A 19,557-nucleotide genomic window follows, 5' to 3' on the forward strand; every position below is an offset into this window, starting at 1 on the left:
AGTATGAAATTTTCCACACTTATAGAGAATATAGAGAAGAAGTGCACAATGCTATTTTTTTTTTAAAATAATGCATAAAAGATACATTAAAACAATAAAGAAAACATTACACACACTACAATATATTTGACACACGCACGCATACAATATGTTTATTGTCAAACTTTTCTTATTGGTTTTAGTCTGTGGTCTAATTGAGAATAGATTAAATATTGTTTGTCTTTGTTAATATTTGTCTAAAGTGTAGTCTTAGCGAAATTTTTGAAGAAGTAGAATAATAGTCTTTGACAATAGAATCTTAACAGTGTTTATACAAACTTATAATTTTAATTAATTATTGTCGAATTTCGACTACCGGGGTACAACTAGTACTTCATAAATTGGATAAAAATTGGGCAGGACATGTAGTTTGAATGGAGGAGGCTAGAATGCCAAGACAACTACTCTATGGCAAACTACAGGGCCGCAGCAGTCGTTGTAGACCCAAACTCCGATGGTTAGATGGCATAGAGCACGACCTCAAAGTTATCGGAGTCAAGAACTGGATGGAGAGAGTCCTGAACAGGGCAGTCTGGAGAGACATACTGGACCAGGCTAAGGCCTAACCTGGGCTGTAAGGCCTAAGATGATGATAATATACTTCAGCGTGCTCATTTATCTGGGATAAAGAGTATACCGATACATTATGATTGCGAGACTTTTACAGGAGATATCATTTTCAAGTCTCAATAAAATCGATTCCATGACGGAGGTCTACTTTTAATTGGAACGTATACTTCTCACCAGTAATATCCAAAATGATGGAGCTCAGATGGCAGTAACATGATGAAAATAGATTTGGAATGTTTTTAAATCGTAATAACATGTTTACTATTATTATTACTTGAATTAAAGAAGGAGAAGATGCATGTGACTGGGATGCATGTATGGAAATCGTAGTGCAAGGTAGAGAAAGAGGTCGACCGAAGAAAGCATGGATGGAGTGTCTGAATGACGACATGAGAGAGAGGAGTAAGTGTTGAGACGACGGCTGATAGAAGAGAACGAAAGAGAAAAATTAGCTGTGCCAACCCCATCTAGTGGAATAAGGTGAAAATAAAGAAGATAAGAATTCAGAAGTCGTCGTAGCCTAAGATATAAGACGCCCGGTGCGTTCGTGTTGCGCGATGCACCTGTGTTCGAATCCCAAGCGGGTACCAATTTTTCTAATGAATTACGTACTCAACAACTTTCACGATTGACTTTGTTCACGATTGACTTCCACGGTGAAGGAATAACATCGTGTAATAAAAGTGAAACCCGCAAAATTATTATTTGCGTAATTACTGGTGGTAGGACCTCTTATGAGTCCGCGCGGGTAGATACTACCGCTGCCGTGAAACAATAATGCGTTTCGGTTTGAAGGGTAGGGCAGCCGTTGTAACTATACCGAGATCTTAGAACTTATATCTCAAGGTGGGTGGCGCATTTACGTTGTAGATGTCCATGGGCTCCAGTAACCACTTAACACCAGGTGGGCTGTGAGCTCATCCACACATCCAAGCAATAAAAAAAAAAAGAAGAGAAGATTACATGAATTAGATTTATGCATTTGCATTTTCCCGAAACTAGTTTTATTGAAGTTATTTATTAAATAACTCACAAGCCACGAGCAAGCGTAGGCGTATAGTATTCGCTTCCATTTCGATCCAAGTTGTCTTAAACAATATATAGAACTTTTGGCGATTGACTGACAAAGAATGATTGGTAAAGACATGTTCTTAGTTTCATTTTTATTTTTATTTTAGTAAGTAAATAAATAAATAAATAATAAATAAATATTTACTAACGATCACGCCACGTTAACTAGTCCCGTGATAAGTTCGTAAAGAACTTGTGTTACAGGTACCAGATAACGGAAATAAATGTAAGATTTTTATTATACACATACATATATTTAATATACATCCATAACCCTGGAAAAGACATTTATATTTATCATATAAATATCTTTCCTTGGCGGGATTCGAACTCGCGACCCCCTTATGTAGTGACCATGTTACTTACCACTACACCAGACGGCACCAAATATGCAGTTCTTAATTTTTTCTTATAAACTTAATATACTATTTAGTGCTTTCTTTTTTTTTTCTTCCTCAAGCTTATGATCTACAGAGACCATATCGGCGTCACCGGGTTAGAGTTTTCTTCGGTTTTTGTAAATCGTATACAAAATTTTAACTATAATACTTTTACGATTTAATCACGCGTTGCACTCTCTCTTTATATAATTTACGGCTTTCGAATAATTTGGAGGCTTCATGGTCAATAATCAGATATTTTATTGGTGGTTGAACGTCTTGTGAGTCCGCACGGGTAGGTATCATCATCCTGCCTATTTCTGCCGTGAAGCAGTAATGCGTTTCGGGTTGAAGGGTGGAGCAGTCGTTGTACTGTTAAATGTGAGACCTTAGAACTCATGTCTCAAGGTGGGTGGCGCATTTGCGTTGTAAATGTCTATGGGCTCCGATGACCACTTAACAGCAGGTGGGTTGTGAGCTCATCCACCTATCTAAGCAAAGCTAAGTCGTTTAAAAACAGTTTTTTTTCCTTCCTAAGCTGATAGCCTTAGGGGCTATTTCAGCGTAACCGTGGCTAGTAGGTGAGCTCACGGGGCTCAAACCTGATGACGTTGCTAACACGAACCCTAGCAAGAGCCGTGCTTCGCAGAATCTACCACCGGATCGGAAACGCGACCCACTGAGAAGATCCGGCGAGAAACTCAGTGGGCTGTGTCTGAGAGTTAATTTACTCGTCGAGCCCTTCGTCGCAAGCAACGAGTTCGACGAGAACGGTGACCGGTGCTTGAAGTACCTAAAAGCCCCGTTAGTGGATCGGGAGGATTTAAAAACAGAAAAAACAAACTCGCTTAAATAGCAAGCCGAACTAATAGTGAATTTCGTATTTTTTTAATCGGTTGATACTAGTCCAATATATTAGAGCCAAGTTATAAAATTATTGTATTGTCATCGGTCCTTGATGCGTGTGCAGATTTTCAAGTTAATCGGACGTTTTGAAGTCAGGGTAAATTACGTTCAAAGAATCTGCTACATAGGTACACACATACCGAAAAGAAATAAAACACGTTAAATACATATATTCGCGGCGTAAATTCTCCTCGTTCCAAGTCAATCTGTTCTTGATTAAATAATTTACATACAAAACTGCATCGACGATGGAATATCAGAAATATTTCCGTTCTCGCTTCGTAGTTCTAAGTATTTATTTATTATTTTTTCTGTAACATTTATTATCTCACGTACGCAAACCGAATTCACGCATTACGGAATCTGTAAATGCGTTTAGAATTATTAAGGATGTCTCATCGAATTTTTTTCAACAGCTTAGGTTATAATAAATTTATTTCACAATTAACTTTTTTGAAGATTAATCATTTTATTGAATGTTTGTATTATTGAAAAAATAAAAAAAGTTTAAGCTACAAATTTGTCTTGTTACTGTACGTAAATATTGTGGAATTATTTAGTTATAACTTCCCAATGTTTCAGTCTAATTTTTTACAATAGCTAGTAGCTTTATTTCATCCTATTAAATGATTGTATTCCATTTTTAACATAATGCTGAAGTTGTCAAATCCAAAGACCTCGCAATGTGTGTGTTGCCATGTATTTGTGATAATCAATACAAAACATTGACAATAAGTAGATGATAGATGTAGATTTCATACTTCAGTGCATATATGTCACCTTAATTGTAGATACAATCGACAGCGCAATAGTTGACAACATCTTGAAATTAGAAACTTAAGAATTATTGAATAAAAATACAATCTATGTTGAAACATGAGTCTAAATCTAATTGTATAATGGTTGTTTCAATCCTATCAATCTAACCTAATCAATCATCAAATCACTAGTACCCACTGAGTTTCTCGCAGGATCCTGTAAGTGGGTGTGATTCCGATCCGTTATTAGATTTAGCGAAGCACTGCTCTTGCTGAGGATAGTGTTAGCAATTCTCTCAGATTGAGCCTATGAGCTCGCCTACCGGTACCCGCGAAGTTGGGTTAGCCCTTTAGGCTACCAAAGATTAGGTTGGGAAAAAATACCACTAGTATGCTGGTATATTACTCAAAGAACGCTGCTGTCCACACTGGGGTATATCCTTCAGTGGCCTTACGACATCCACGGGAAGAGATAAGAGGTACTTTACTGTTGGTGTTCAAGATTTACAGTACCTGGTGATAAATATTGCATATCGGCATTTGGAAAGAGACAATCGGATAGTTTCGGCTTCGTATAGCGTTGTCTCTGTCACACGAAGCGCTAACAGTTCGGTATCGCATAGGACCGTATACCACCGCACTTGAGCAACGATTGACAAACGTTACATAAGTAGTGTGCGACAGAGATAGCGCTCTACGAAGCCGAAATTAGAAAATTGTCCCTTTCTAAAGCGCGATATGCAATATTTATCACCTAGTATTATACTCTCTAACGCATCGTAAATATTTTCGTTTTTTCCGTATTATGATGAATTAGAATGTATTAGATTCTGGAAAATGTATTGTTTTCTATATTGTAACAGATAGGCGGATATCAAACATTACCATACATCTTGGATATGTTTTTTGTAAATAGCACATTTAGTAGGTTTTATTACGGCCGGGCAACCCTATTTCCGCCATTACAATGAATTTAACATCTTCAAAATTACCCACGTTGCTGACGTAAAACTAATTTAAACCGTTTCTGTTCTTAAATAGAAAACAGGTGGAAACTGTAAGTTTTAGAACGAAATACATATCTTTACACGCAGTTTTGATCGTGTTCCGAGTTCACGTTTCGCTCATAGTTTTTTCCAAATTTTCACACGACAACCCTAGATGTCTCCAAGGTATAACGACCCTATTGTTAGATTCGTAGAGATTCTGTGAGAATTTCTATAATCACAACAATAAAACTAAGAACGTGTGTTTTGGCTTTAGAAAATGGAAAACGACCATGGGTTCCACAATGATAAACTACATTTGTATTTAAAGTGTGTATGAGATCAGAAAAATCTAACAATATAAGATGAAATTTGCATTTTTTTGAAAAAAAAATTAGTTGCTATAAAGGTCGGTATAGATTGTATGGTGCAAAACTTTTTGTTAAAATGGCCTTTATATAGGGAGGGAACAGGAATAATATTAGCATTTATTTATTTATTATTGCCGTATATGCAGACGAGCATACGGCCCACCTGATGGTGAGTGGTTACCGTCGCGCATGGACGTCAGCAATGCCAGGGGCAGAGCCAAGCCGCTGCCTACCGTTTAATACTCTCCACAAGCCTCGTTTGAAGAAGGACATGTCATAGCGCTCGGGAAACACCGTGGAGGGGAGCTCATTCCATAGCCGGATGGTACGGGGCAAAAAGATCTCTGGAAACGCACTGTGGATGAACGTAGTGGCTCCAGGTAGTATGGATGAACTCTACTCCGGTGGCGGGCGGTGCGATGGTAAAAGCGAGATGTCGGTATCATCTCGAACAATTCCTCAGAGCACTCCCCATGGAACATACGGTACAGAATACAGAGGGAACCGAAGTCCCTCCGCACCACCCAGAGGTTCCAAACGATCCGAAATGAATGAATAGCATGAATTTAGCTCTTACAGTCGAAATCGCATTTGACTACAACGGGTATCCTGCAACAAAAGCTTATTCTTTGAGATTTCTACTTCATATTTCAAGGTACATCGAAGTTGTTAATAGTACAAAACAATGATTCTTTCCGTTTGTTTTTTCTACCAAATTATCAGTGGCTTCGGGGTTCATTCTGGTTCCGCCGGACTAGTAAGGAGTTCACGGCGATTACATCTGCAATAGCAAAAGTAGTGCTTCGTTGAATCTATCACCGGATCGAAATTGCGACCTATTGAGAAGATCTTATGAGAAACTGAGTGACTTTTGTCAGCGGGTTGAGTTGCAAAACTTTTCAGAAATGAGCGAGTTCATAAAATATATTCTGACTCCAGTCTATATAAAAAAGGTGGGTTGAAAATGTTTTGGAATAATTACATTCCATCGCTGGTCGTACATTAAATGCTATTTACATTTATGTAAATAATAATTGTTTTTCACGTGCGTTTCGCTTTGCTGCAAATATGCAAGGATCTTTGTAATAATACATCTATTTAAATTTTATTAGCGGTCATTTCGTTTACTGCTATTCAAGTTGAACGATATTATGCCGAAACCAACCAAATGACCAGGTTTTTTTTTTTAATATTCTTATTTTGTTTTTCTCAGAGTACGGCTGTGATCTCACAACACAATGTAGCCGACGGAATTGAGGTCAGATACAAGTAACTTTTTCGTATATGTGGGTTCAATGTTAAACTTTTAAAGTCTGAATTTCGGTGGTCGATATTAGAAACAATTTTCATCTTAATCGTACAGAATATGTAGACTAGCCACTTAGTTCAAAAGTTAAGATACTTTTTTTTTGTTGAACACTCTTCATCGCTGTTTTACCGAGTTTTTTTGCCTCCTACTTATGCTGATAGCCTTGAGAGGCTATTTCAGCTTCACCTTAACGTGTAGGTGAGCTCACGGGGCTCAAACCGGGAGTGTTGTTAACACTGGCCCTAGCAAGGGCAGTGCTTCGCAGAATCTACCATACGATCGGAAACGCGACCTACTGAGAAGATCCGGCGAGAAACTCAGTGGGCTGTGTCTATGGGTTAATTTATTCGTCGAGGACGGTGCATGGTGACCGAGTAATTCTTGAGTAAAGTTCAAACAATTTATTTGTCTGCAAAAAAAAGAACTTCTTTTCAATAATATGAAAGATGCTCAAGGACTCTTACATTATTAGAAACCATCGTTCCACCGAAAGAGATCAGAGATTTTATTGACTTTTAACAGATTCCAATAAAATTGATGATTACCGCATAACTCCGTCCAATGAGAATGAATGCTTTGATCGTTTTATGTACCTTATTTTGGCTTCGTTTCAATCAGCGATGAGTTATTATAATACCTACTGTATGAATGAGTCTTTTGTACGAGAAACGTTTGTTATCTCAACTCAGTTTTTTTTTCCATTCGCAAAACAATTCCATTCATTTCTTTTGTGAGTTTTTAGTCGTCTACGTTCGAAGTTCCCGAAGTTTTGATACCACAAAAATGAGTATTGTGCTGTGTTCGATTGCTTTGTTAATGTGTTTTCATGATAGACATTCCTAAATACGCAATTAATGTAATTATTATCAAAGTAATATTTACTTTACATAAATAAATAAATAAACAAATAAATATTTACTAACAATCACGCCACGTTAACTGGTCCCGTTATAAGTTCGTAAAGAACTTGTGTTACAGGTACCAGATCACGGATATAAATGTGAGATTTTTATTATACACATACATATATTTCATATACATCCATAACCCTGGAAAAGACATTTATATTTATCATACAAATATCTTCCCTTGGCGGGATTCGAACCCGCGACCCCCTAGTGTAGTGACCGTGTCACTTACCACTACACCAGACGGCCGTTACATAAAAAAAAACAATATACAAAATCAATGTTACAGTAAATGCTCATTTTGTGACACCATGAAAATATAGTTACACACTTAATAACAAAGGCCCTTCCCAAATAGTAATGGCTCCTGTAAGCCCAAGCAGTAATGCGTTCCAGTTTGAAGGGTGGGAGAGCCGTGCACAAAATTGAGACTTAAACATCGCATCTTAAGGTGGTATTCACGTTGTCCATAGCCAAGCACATCGCCTCTTTACAAAAACAAATGCCTCTTGGCTATGAAAATTTGTGCGAAATACAAAAATAATCCACATTCAAATTACTTCCTGGATAAAAGTATATGAAACTAAAAAAAACCTTGTACTTTATGCCGTGTATAATTTTAGCGTTATTCCATGGCTGTAAATTCAAGGAATGGAAATAATTGTTTACCAAACCATAGAACGTGGCGGCGCGTTCCAAAAATGCTTTGGTTGTTTATCTGTTTGAAGTTTTGTTTGTCTTGACGATCAGTATCTCGCAATATACCACATATTGCGAGATACTGATCACGCGGTTGTCCGCTACAAATTTTTTTATTGCTAAGATGGGTGGACGAGCTCACAGCCCACCTGGTGTTCAGTGGTTACTGGAGCCCATAGACATCTACAAGGTAAATGCGTGACCCACCTTGAGATATAAGTTCTAAGATCTCAAGTATAGTTCAAACCGAAACGCATTACTACTTCACGGCGGAAATAGGCAGGGTGGTGGTCCCTGCCCGCGCGGACTCACAAGAGGTCCTACCACCAGTGTTTTTATTTTGATATATTTCATAGACAGGGGAATGTTAGGCCTATCTGGTGTTAAGGTTAACGAAGCTCATAGAGAAGAATATAATATATGTACATACATCTATACTAATATATAAATCAACAGTGGTTTTTACGGATGTTCGTTATAACTACTGGACCATGCATCCGATTGACTTGAAACTTGGTATCCATGTAGAAAATACATGTACTAAATGGATAGGCTAATATTTATATGAGTGTTGGACTCCCTACACCAGTTGCGGGGGCGTTTATGATGAGAATCTTTGTGGGAGTGTGAAATAATAATGCTAATTTTAAATGCCCAGCGAAGCGGACGGGTACAGCTTATAAATGCGAAAATTAGTTTGTTGCGTGTTAAGTTTTTGAGAAGTTACTCAAACGTTTTTCGTAAATTTTGCATACGCGTTTTCACGATTACAGAATTTGTATTATACAGTAAAAAAGTACTAGCAGTAAAAAGTATTAAGCGCTGGTAAAAGTCAAATAATTTATAATGCAATACTAGCCTTGGATGCACTGAATCTACTAGCTTTTTGGACGGAGCATCACAGTCACCATACACTGTTGCTACTCCGATAGGTACTTTTACCATTAAGCCCGGCGTTCCACAAGGCTCGGTGCTCTCCTCCAATATTTTCATCCTGTATATCAATGAAATGCTATCTAGTGATAGCTTGCATTACTATGCGGTTCATGGGCGGTTCGTGATGTATCGGCTATCAGAGTCTCTTTCAGAGCGTGGTGCAAGAGAGACGACCGAAACTTGTGTCTGAAGTGGAAAATCCTGTGGAGCGAGTATCCGAGTGGGGTGAATTGAACTAAGTTCAACCCGCTGAAGACAGGTTGGCGGGTTCACTTCGAAGAAGGACCCTTTTGTCATGGTGCCTGGTGGTGGAGTATCCCTACAACGTTCCGCGTGTATTGGGGTATTTGGGGTCGACATTTCGAGCGAGGTACAATACAATACCGCAGTCAATTGGAGGGCAAATCCTCCAAAGGTTCCTCAACAGACCGAAGTTGTACTGGTTGGCTTGGATAAAAACTTTTGCGTTGTAAACCACAGGATCTTTACATATCACAGGGCATTATGTGGCGCACTGCTTTCACCTCTGGGATCGGGCTCCTAAATACTAGCAACTTTTGACTCCATACGAAGAAGGCTTTTCAGATTGTCGATAATGCCATTCTCACGGATCGTTTGATATAACCTCTGAGTCTGCGGAGAGACTTCGGTTCTCTCTGCATTTTGTACCGTATGTTCCATGGGGAGTGCTCTTAGGAATTGTTTGAGATGATATTCTCATTTCCTTTTTAGCATCGCACCGCCCGCCGCTTCTGCTTTCATGTTCGTACCATGTACCATCTAGCTTTGGAATGACCTTCCCTCAACAGTGTTTCCCAAGTGCTATGGCATGTCCTCCTTCAAACAAGGCTTACGGAGAGTACTCAGTGATAGGCAACAGCTTGGCTGTGCCTCTGGCATTAGTGACATCTATGTGCGACGGTAACCACACACCATCAGGTGGGCCGCAAGCTCGTCTGCCTACAAGGGCAACAAGGGCTACAAATGCCACGATGATTTCAATCACCGCGCCACTTTTTAACCGACTTTACTTTAATGTTTCAAATTCAACGCGGCAATCTTATAAAAACAATTTCAAATGCGCCTAATTATACTCTCACTGACTGCTCCCTTCGTAGTTATTGTTTGAGGGGTAAACAAAATATGATCGGTATTTGCCCGTGTACATTTCTGTGGCTTTTACCTTGACCTCGTGATCCAAAAGCGGCGGGTCACAAATCAAAGTAGCCCGTCCATCCCATACAATAAACACATTAAAATCGTAGCGACGGATACCGGCTGGAGCGTATTTAGGTTTACCTTTTATTCTCGATTATTCTAATATATTTGTTGGTAACTTAATATGTCTTTTTTTATTGCCTTTGTAGGCAGACGAGCATACGGCCACCTGATGGTAAGTGGTCACCGTCGCTCATGGACGTCAGCAATGCCAGGGGCAGAGCCAAGCCGCTGCCTACCATAACATCGGGACAATATATAAATAAAGCATGAAAATAAAGGAAAAGAGAAAGATGTAGGTCATTCTTTTTAGCCTTCCAGGCCTTTACGAATGTTTTTAAATCGTTATGAATTTACCATGAACTGGCAAGAAACAAGTCTTGTTCTTTCCCAAATATCGGTATCGCAGTATAGTATTGGTGGTAGGACCTCTTGTGAGTCCACGCGGGTAGATACCACCAGCCTGCCTATTTCTGCCGTGAAGCAGTAATGCGTTTCGAATTGAAGGGTAGAGCAGCCGTTGTAACTATACTGAGACCTTAGAACTGATATCCTAAGGGGGGTGGCGCATTTACGTTGTAGATGTCTATGGGCTTCAGTAACCACTTAACACCAGGTGGGCTGTGAGCTCGTCCACTGATCTAAGTAATAAAAATAAATAAAAACGAAGCACACAGATGTTTTCTAGTCTTTTAATAAGCAGACGAACCCCCACGCGATTGGAAACACTCAAAACTTCTCGTGGACATTGACAATATCAGCGGCACATTCGTAAAAAGGCTACGATAAAATATTTTGCTAAAACCACGGCTGAAGTAAGCGGTATAGTGCTTAAGACACGGCAAAAATAGGCAGGGAACCACCTACCCGTGCAGGCTCACAAGAATTCTTACCACCAGTAATTACGAAAATTATAATTTTGCGGGTTTGATTTTTATTACACGATGTTATTCCTTCACCGTGAAAATCAATCGTGAACATTTATAAAGTACGTATTTCATTAGAAAAATTAGTACCCGCCTGCGGGATTCGAACACCGGTGCATCGCTACATACGAATGCACCGGACGTCTTATCCCTTAGGCCACGACGAATTCAAAGCGCAGTGCTTCTTAATGCGCGTTTTTTCTCATTTAACTTCTCGATCGCGTGAAAGTTAACTCAAATGCCCTTCGTTTGCCGCTAGGGGTGCTGTTCTAACTCCATACAAATTTGAGTTGACTTTCACGCGATAGAGAAGTTAAGAAACTCGCACTAAGCCCACTGAATCCGGTCACGCATGAGTGACGACCTTGCTACGCCATCCGTTATCCGTGCCCCGACTATGTTTAGTAAACAAAATGTCTTTACGAAGTTATTACAACGTAATATTAAAAGTGTAGATAATTGTGGATCGTAAAGTGATCATTATATGAAGACAGATCTCTTCCTCCTTTCTTAGTTATTCAAACGTTTGACGTAGGTAACTAATAAAGTTAATTGGGTATTTTGGTCGTGGATAAATTGATGTGTCGCGATTTTAGACGTTGCCCGGCTATAATTAAAGCTCGTTTTTTGTTTTGGTAAATTTTTTTTTCGTTTGCACTTTTTTAATACGCTTTTATTAGCTTCAGACGTATGTATGTTAGTATGTAACAGAATTTTTGTACATGATTTTGACCACCTTCAAAACGTCGGATTAACTCAAAATTTGATATACTTATTAAAGACCGATGACAATTCAATATTAAAAAAAAAATAACTGATAAAATTTAAATTCAACTAAAAAATGAAAAATAAATAATAGTTTAAACAAAACTAACAAAATACGCTTTTTTACAATAAAAACATTTTTTCTTTCATTATTTTTTATTCAAATTTATTAAAATTTATTTTCTATTTTTTAGTTGGATTTTCTATAAAAGCGTATTTTGTGAGTTTTTTTTAAACTATTATTTATTTTAACTTAAAGGCTATCAATACAATTAGAGGGGTGAAAGGTAACTTTACAGGAGAGCCATTTAAAGTTTAAAATTTGGAAAAAATCTAAAACACACTAAAACTTCCTCAGCTATTTGAAAGGAGTAAACTTAATTGAAGTTCAATTAAAAATATTGAATTGTTGATGCTAATACCAAATAAAACGCTAATATTATTACAATGATAAATGTCGAAGCCCTTTATGCGTCCAATGATCGTAGGCACTGGAGGGACATTACAAGGAGTAAAATCCTGTCGAAATATAATGGTCACGACCCTCAGCAGTGAGGAAGCGACGCAAGGAGCAGGAGAAGGAGTCTTCGATTTGATTTTATATTGTGTATTCATGTTGTGATATTTATGATATCCGCTTAGCACCAAGAGAGCCACGAGCTTATTTACTTATATCTAATCTAAGCTAATACTACTATACTAGTATAAGCTGGTATATTACAAGAACACTACTAATAACCGGGTTTATCATTAGTGAATGTGTTTAATAAATGTCTTGTTAATATATATTTAACAAATGCTTTATGTAAATTTCGTCTTCTTTTTTTTTATTGCTTAGATGGGTGGATGAGCTCACAGCCCACTTGGTGTTAAGTGGTTACTGAAGCCCATAGACATTTACAAAGTAAGTGCGCCACCCGCCCTGAGATGTAAGTTCGAAGGTCTCAGTATAGTTACAACGGCTGCCCCGCCCTTCAAGCCGAAACGCATTACCTACTGCTTCACGGCAGAAATAGGCAGGGTGGTAGTGCCTACTCACGTGCGGACTCACGAGAGGTCCTACCACCAGGAATTACGCAGATTATAATTTTACGGGATTGATTTCCTTTCGTCTTTTCGCACACCCTCTTCATGTGAACATAGCTATGCCAAATCTAACAGTCCTCTTCTTCAGCCTGAAGCCTGAAGCCTTCAAATACATTGGATCAAGGTAGACTCAGTTGCCTTCTTTATTAGGTCAGTCCAGCGGATTGGTGATCGTCCGCATGATCTCGTGTCTTCCACGTGGCCTAGGACTACCAGTCTCTCCATCGAGTCCTCTTTTCTGGAGATGTGACCAATGAACTTTAAAACCTGTAGTTGTACAGTTGACGAAAGTCGGTCTTTGATTCTGATTTCTTTAAGGATGGATGCATTTATGCCATGCCATCCATGAGATCCTTAGTGGCGTCCCCGGCACTAGCATCTTCACGTTAATCAGAGGTTAATTGAACTCTTATAATGACGTACACAAAATTCCGTTTCATCCAAAAGTAACTATGTACAACCAAGCTAATGCGTGTTCAAAATACTACTTCTGTCAATATCTATTTGTGTTGACCGCTTGAAAATACAAGGCGACAAGTTACTTTGACAAATGTGTGATTAAACACGCGCGCTTGTCAACCGATAATCTATTTACGTTGGCATTCTAATTTGAATAGAAATTTTGAAATGTTTCTGATCGAAATTAACGTTCGCGTTCCAAATTCTATGTAGTCGTTTCGTTTTAAGATAGTCTTTCTGAAACTATGCATTGATTTCTCTTTTTTTTATTGCTTAGATTGGTGGACGAGCTCACAGCCCACCTGGTGTTAAGTAGTTACCGGAGCCCATAGACATCTACAACGTAAATGCGCCACTCGCCTTGAGATTTTCGGTAGGCAGCGGCTTGGCTCTATCCCTGGCATTGCTGAAGTCCATGGGCGACGGTAGCCACTCACCATCAGGTGGGCTGTATGCTCGTCTGCCTAAAAGGGCAATAAAAAAAAAGATATAAGTTCTAAGGTCTCAGTATAGTTACAACGGCTGCCCCACCCTTCAAACCGAAACGCATTACTGCTTCACGGCAGAAATAGACAGGGTGGTACCTACCCGTGCGGACTCACAAGAGGTCCTGCCACCAGTAAAAGTAAAGTTCTTCATATATATCGCTGTTTTGTCGGTTCCATACGCATTGACGGTGAAGCATGCTAATTGCGAGTACGCGTGGGTGATGTTTAAGAAAGTGATGTGAAGCAATTTGTCTACCGTAATCAGGAAGTAGGCGTTTTGGTTTGTGAAGTAAAATAACTTCCACTTGTCTCGCGGTAACTAGCGGTATTCTAGTTGTTTTTGCCGTAAAGCATTCATGCGCCCGGTTTGAGTGGTGAGACACTTTTTATACAATACCTCCTACGTGCATCGTATTCCTCAGTGCTGGGGTCGTGACCTTTACGGAGCACTTTTGTTAGGACAATGTTCCTCCATTCACTCCTGTCCTCCGCGCAGTGGATAGCGACATTGATGCTGGATTCCAAAGTCGTCTTAATCTGATCGGATCAGCGCATAAGACTACGCCCCCTAGGCCTCTTTCCTTCCACTTTGCCGGTGATGAGAAGTCTCTCGAGATTGTCACCCTTTTTCCTCGCAACGTGGCCGAAAAACTCTAAAATCCTACGTAGGCAAATGGGGAAGAGTCTTGAAGAGACGCCTAGTTCTTCCAGGATTAATTCGTTTGTCCGATGCGCCGTCCAGGGAATCCGCAGCATTTTCCTCCAGGACCACATCTCAAGCGCGTCGATCCGACTTCGATCAGCCTTCTTCAGAGTCCATGTCTCCGCCCCATACAAGAAAATAGAAAACACAAGACATGTTACAAGTTTACGCTTGTCTCATGCGCTCATGTTCGCGTCGTCATATCTATCGGATTCGGGAATCGTTTGACACCAGATGAACCGTGAGTTTATTTACGCACGTACGCAGGGAAAAGCTTGTGATATTATGACTATAGAAGCCTGTTCTAAAATTATTTACAAACATAATTAATTGTAAATAGACATGCTTTAACAAAAACCGACTTCGAGTAGAAAAAAAAAGATATTCCAAAATAAATTAATATACACTAAAAACAATAATCATCGAAATCGGTTGGCGTGATATTGAGTTATTGAGTTATTCAACTATTTGTCGCGTACGTACTTAATGCAAATTTAAGACTTATATGGTTTTCTCATGGATACCATTATCAAAACTGGTGGGACTAAGTGGGCCACACGGGAAGCGTCAGTTTTCTAATAAAAAAAGAATCATCAAAATCGATTCGTCCAGTCAAAAGTTACGAGGTAACAAACCTTAAAAAAAAACCACATACAGTCGAATTGAGAACCTCCTCCTTTTCTGAAGCCGGTTTAAAAATAAACAGTACAGTTTCGCGTCAATTAGACTTTTCTTCGTCAAGATTTATAATAAGAATATCATTTAGAGCGCCACGATTTTCCGCTCCATATTCCGAACGAGTCGACAATGCGAAGAAAAAAATAAAAAAACGTTCCGTGCTATTAACGTGAACAAAAATAAAAATTCGGATTGATAATCTCAATATACATAAGTGTGCGTGCGTGGGACTGAATCCGTAGGTCATTTACTTGCAGGAAATCATTCAAAACAATTAATATCATGTTCTGTATAAAAAGAAAACTAAATTCATAGCTCTAAAACTCCTATTTCTTGAGCTACGTTGGAAATAATTTACTGCCTTGAGAGAACTGCGTTTTCTTGATTGCAACTAAATCGCCAACTTTGTAAGACGTCGCTTCTTTTCTCTTTCCGTTATAATTTTTTTATGTTTTCTTCTTGTATCTTCAGTAGCGATTCTTTAGCTTTTTCTCTCAGCTTTTGTCTTTTTTTCTTTAAACATTTGTATTTTTTCTTCTTCTATGCGGTTTTGTTAGTTCGCGCAGATCTTACCTACCTCTACCGACAAGGGTTCAAGCGGTTTACTGGTGGTAGGACGTCTTGTGAGTCCACACGAATTGGTACCACCGCCCTGCCTATTTCTGCCGTGAAGCAGTAATGCGTTTCGGTTTGAAGAGTAAGGTAGCCGTTGTACGGTTAGATAAACGGGACCTTAGAACTTAGGTCTTAAGGTGGGTGGCGGCATTTACGTTGTAGCTGTCTGTGGGCTCTAGTGCTAAAAGCAGATGGACCGTGGGCATATCCACCCATCTAACAAAGGCGGATCCAGGGGGGGGGTCATGGGGGTCATGACCCCCCCCCTGAGCTGCTTCCAAGACTTCGGTGAACCACTAATTGAACATAATGATTTTATTTATATATTTTGTCACCAAACAGATTTTATGTAACTACATACCTTCAATATTTAATTAATTTAATATAATATAATAACTTTGTATGATGGCGGAATGAACGCATCGAAAATTTCACTATGTGACCCCCTCCTGGCGCCAAAGCTGGATCCGCCCTTGCCATCTAAGCATTAGAAAAAAGCGACACGACTCGAAGTGTGTCACAAGCATTATCAGATGCAACACATATCCCAATTTCACGTCCCAAAGCAGGTGGCAATATTCTCATGGTAATGTCTTATCCGCTTCACTTCCAAGTGCACCATGAGTTTGTCCTCATACTGTCGCTACAATATTAGATTTCATATAATGCAAGCACCCGTAGTCTAACACATAATAAAACTAGCTCCGTTAAATATTTAATTTATAAATACGTCGGCAGCTGACCGATTTATTCCAGAACGTTCTATTCCAAGAGATAAGGAAACGATCAAAAGGCCCTTCTTCAGGTCAGTCTGGCGACAAATTATATTAAGCACTCAACAAGGTTGTTGACAAATGATTAGATGTGATATTGTTTGACTGCGATTCAGTAGAATTTTTTTTTTTTTTTTTTTTTTTTTTTTTTTTTTTTTTTTTTTTTTTTTTTTTTTTTTTTTTTTTTTTTTTTTTTTTTTTTTTTTTTTTTTTTTTTTTTTTTACAAGTTTCCATTCTTTAGGTTTGCAGCAAACTGGAAACATAATATAGAAGACCTTGATAATCTTTGAGACCTTGATACATAATCCTCCAACCGAAATCTAATAGTAGTGGTAACGTCTTTATTTGCCTTATCTGTCGCATACAAATTTAAAAGCGTAATGAAAATGGCCACAAAACATTTAAATAAATATCACTGTTTTTAAACTGACCCCACAAGATTTATATGTATACGAACGTGAAATCTGTTTTTATTATCTTGGTGATCGCCCAAAACTCAGAGGAAAAAAATTAAAAACGTTTATTAAAATCACACATAAATCAAATCGCAGCGTATCCGCGGCGTAGGTAATGTTTTAACCGAATTTTATGGAAAAGCTTATAAATGTCTAGTACCGAAAATTTTGCGGTATGATTTACTAGAGAAGGTTATTGATTAAACCTTGCTTAGTACTAGTAATCCTATTCCTATTTCTACTATTGCACGTTAAAAGGCAACCTTATAGCAAACCGATGTAACAATTTCATATTTTTATACATTGACTAGATGTTTGGGTATTAGAGCGAAGACTTGTTTTTTTTTTATTGCCAACCTGGCAGACGAGCATACGGCCCACATGATGGTAAGCGGTTACCGTCGCTCATGGACACCAGCAATGCTAGGGGCAGAGCCAAGCCGCTGCCTGCCATTCAGTACTCTTAATGGCAGCTCCTTGATGCGAGTCAAATTTCCAAGTTAATCGGACGGACGGTTAATAAACTTAGATACGTACCAAGCTCATAAAAGCGTGTCAAAATCAGCGCAGATACGCGGAACTGATGATAAAAACCATTCAATTGTATTGTTTGTTTCAGTGTTAAATTTCATATTGTCTTTGTCTGATTGTATGCAAAGCTATTGCTGTTTTATTATTGTTGCTTATATGCTGTAAGCGGAGTCTTCTCTGCAACTTCATTGCGAAGAAACGCGCGTCTTCTTAGAACGCTACAATTTGCCTGGAAACTTTCGAAATTATTGGAATACTTTGGTGTAATGAATCCTTTAGAGACCAAAGCGGTAGTCAATGGCTTATGTTCTATAGCGCATAAGTTTGGTTTCACAAAGATTAAAGCTCTCATTTCTAGCTCGGAGATAGAAAGCACAGCCTAATTTGATCCTTAATAGAAGATGACTATTGTCAAAAATACCAATCTACCGAGTCGTTTATCCTCTGGACCTATTGACCATTTCTGAGCGTTACGCCACGTTCTTCGGCCGGGATTTAAGCTAGGTATTATAAGGTAGGCTTTTTGCGATTTTGGCCCTGGTTTTGCCAATGAGACGATTTGACTGTTTTTAATCGCTTAGGGGTTTGTTTGCTTATTAACGGACTAGAAAACATCTGAATCTTTTCACGCATGAGTGACGACCTTACTTCGCCTTCGAAGGATGTGGTCCTTTTAATTGGTAGTACAGTATGCTCCTTGGTTAGTGATCTAGGGAATTCACATTCTAGCCACTAAGGTAGATTTCATTCATAAAACCGTTGCGTTAATCTACAAAGCTCATTTTACTGCGTACAGAAAGACATGTCACAGTTTTTACACATACATACAAGGCTTAGGAAAAGTCTCCAGCATTTCGCATTGGTTACATCCATAGCATAGCATAGGAAACTGACTTCGCAATTAAATGTATTTTTTTTTATTGCTTGCATGAGTGGACGAGCTCACAGCCTCTCCTAAGTGATTACTGGAGCCCATAGACATCTACGACGTAAATGCGCCACCAATCTTGAGATATAAGTTCTGAGGTCTCAATATAGTTACAACGGCTGTCCCGCCCTTCAAATCGAAACGCATTACTGCTTCACGACAGAAATAGGCGGGCTAGTTGTACCTACCCGTGCGGACTTACAAGAGGTTCTACCACCAGTAAAAATGTGTTTGTGTGTGTCTTCGATGGCGATAAAATGGGGTATTTAATTCAATTAAATGTAAACATGCCCACTGAAAGGTACAAAACATTCGCTTTAGTACCGGTTATGATTGTTTTATGGTCAACTAAAATTGGCGGAAAAGACGATTTTATGGCCCATACGGTTTGCGTTCATAACACTTTAACTCGACACTTAAGAGAGAGGATATAATTTATGTTTTTATTGTTTTTGTCGGTTGTCGTCCGTCAGACTTCTTCATGTAGTAAACTTTGTTACATACGAAAAGTCTGGTCGTAATTTATATTAATCCTTATACAAAAATCGTAATGCTATGACATTCGTAACTTTCAAAAAGACTATATTATATTCAATCGTATTTGGGCCCACAACAGATAAGTGTCTATATATTAATACGTGAAGCAAAAACTTTGTATCCCTTTTTACGAAAATTGCGCGGACGGAGGAGTATGAAATTTTCCACTTCTTGACGTCTGTGGTCAAATTGAGAATAGATTAATATTATTTGTCTTTATTAATATTTTTTATGGAGTAACCTTGGCGAAATTTGTGATTATAGAAGTATAAAATACAATCATAATAGTGTATAAACTTACAATTCCAATTAATTATAGTCGAATTTCGACTACTGCGGGACCTCTAGTTTAATAAAATCTGTGATGAGCGCGACTGTGACAATTAATAACATCACACGGCTAGCAAACTGACGTATTTATAGTGGGGCAAATTATGAACTCATACACCGCACTATAGGAA

At 38.6% G+C, this 19,557-nt stretch overlaps 1 protein-coding gene across 1 annotated transcript in view; it reads right to left on the reverse strand.

Moving 5' to 3' along the window:
* LOC101742721 (uncharacterized) overlaps positions 1-19,557 on the reverse strand; it is a 76,832-nt gene that overhangs the window by 44,756 nt on the left and 12,519 nt on the right. The gene's annotated exons all lie outside the window — the stretch shown is intronic.

The sequence above is a fragment of the Bombyx mori genome, chromosome 27 (genome assembly GCF_030269925.1).
Source record: "Bombyx mori chromosome 27, ASM3026992v2".
NCBI lineage: Eukaryota > Metazoa > Arthropoda > Insecta > Lepidoptera > Bombycidae > Bombyx > Bombyx mori.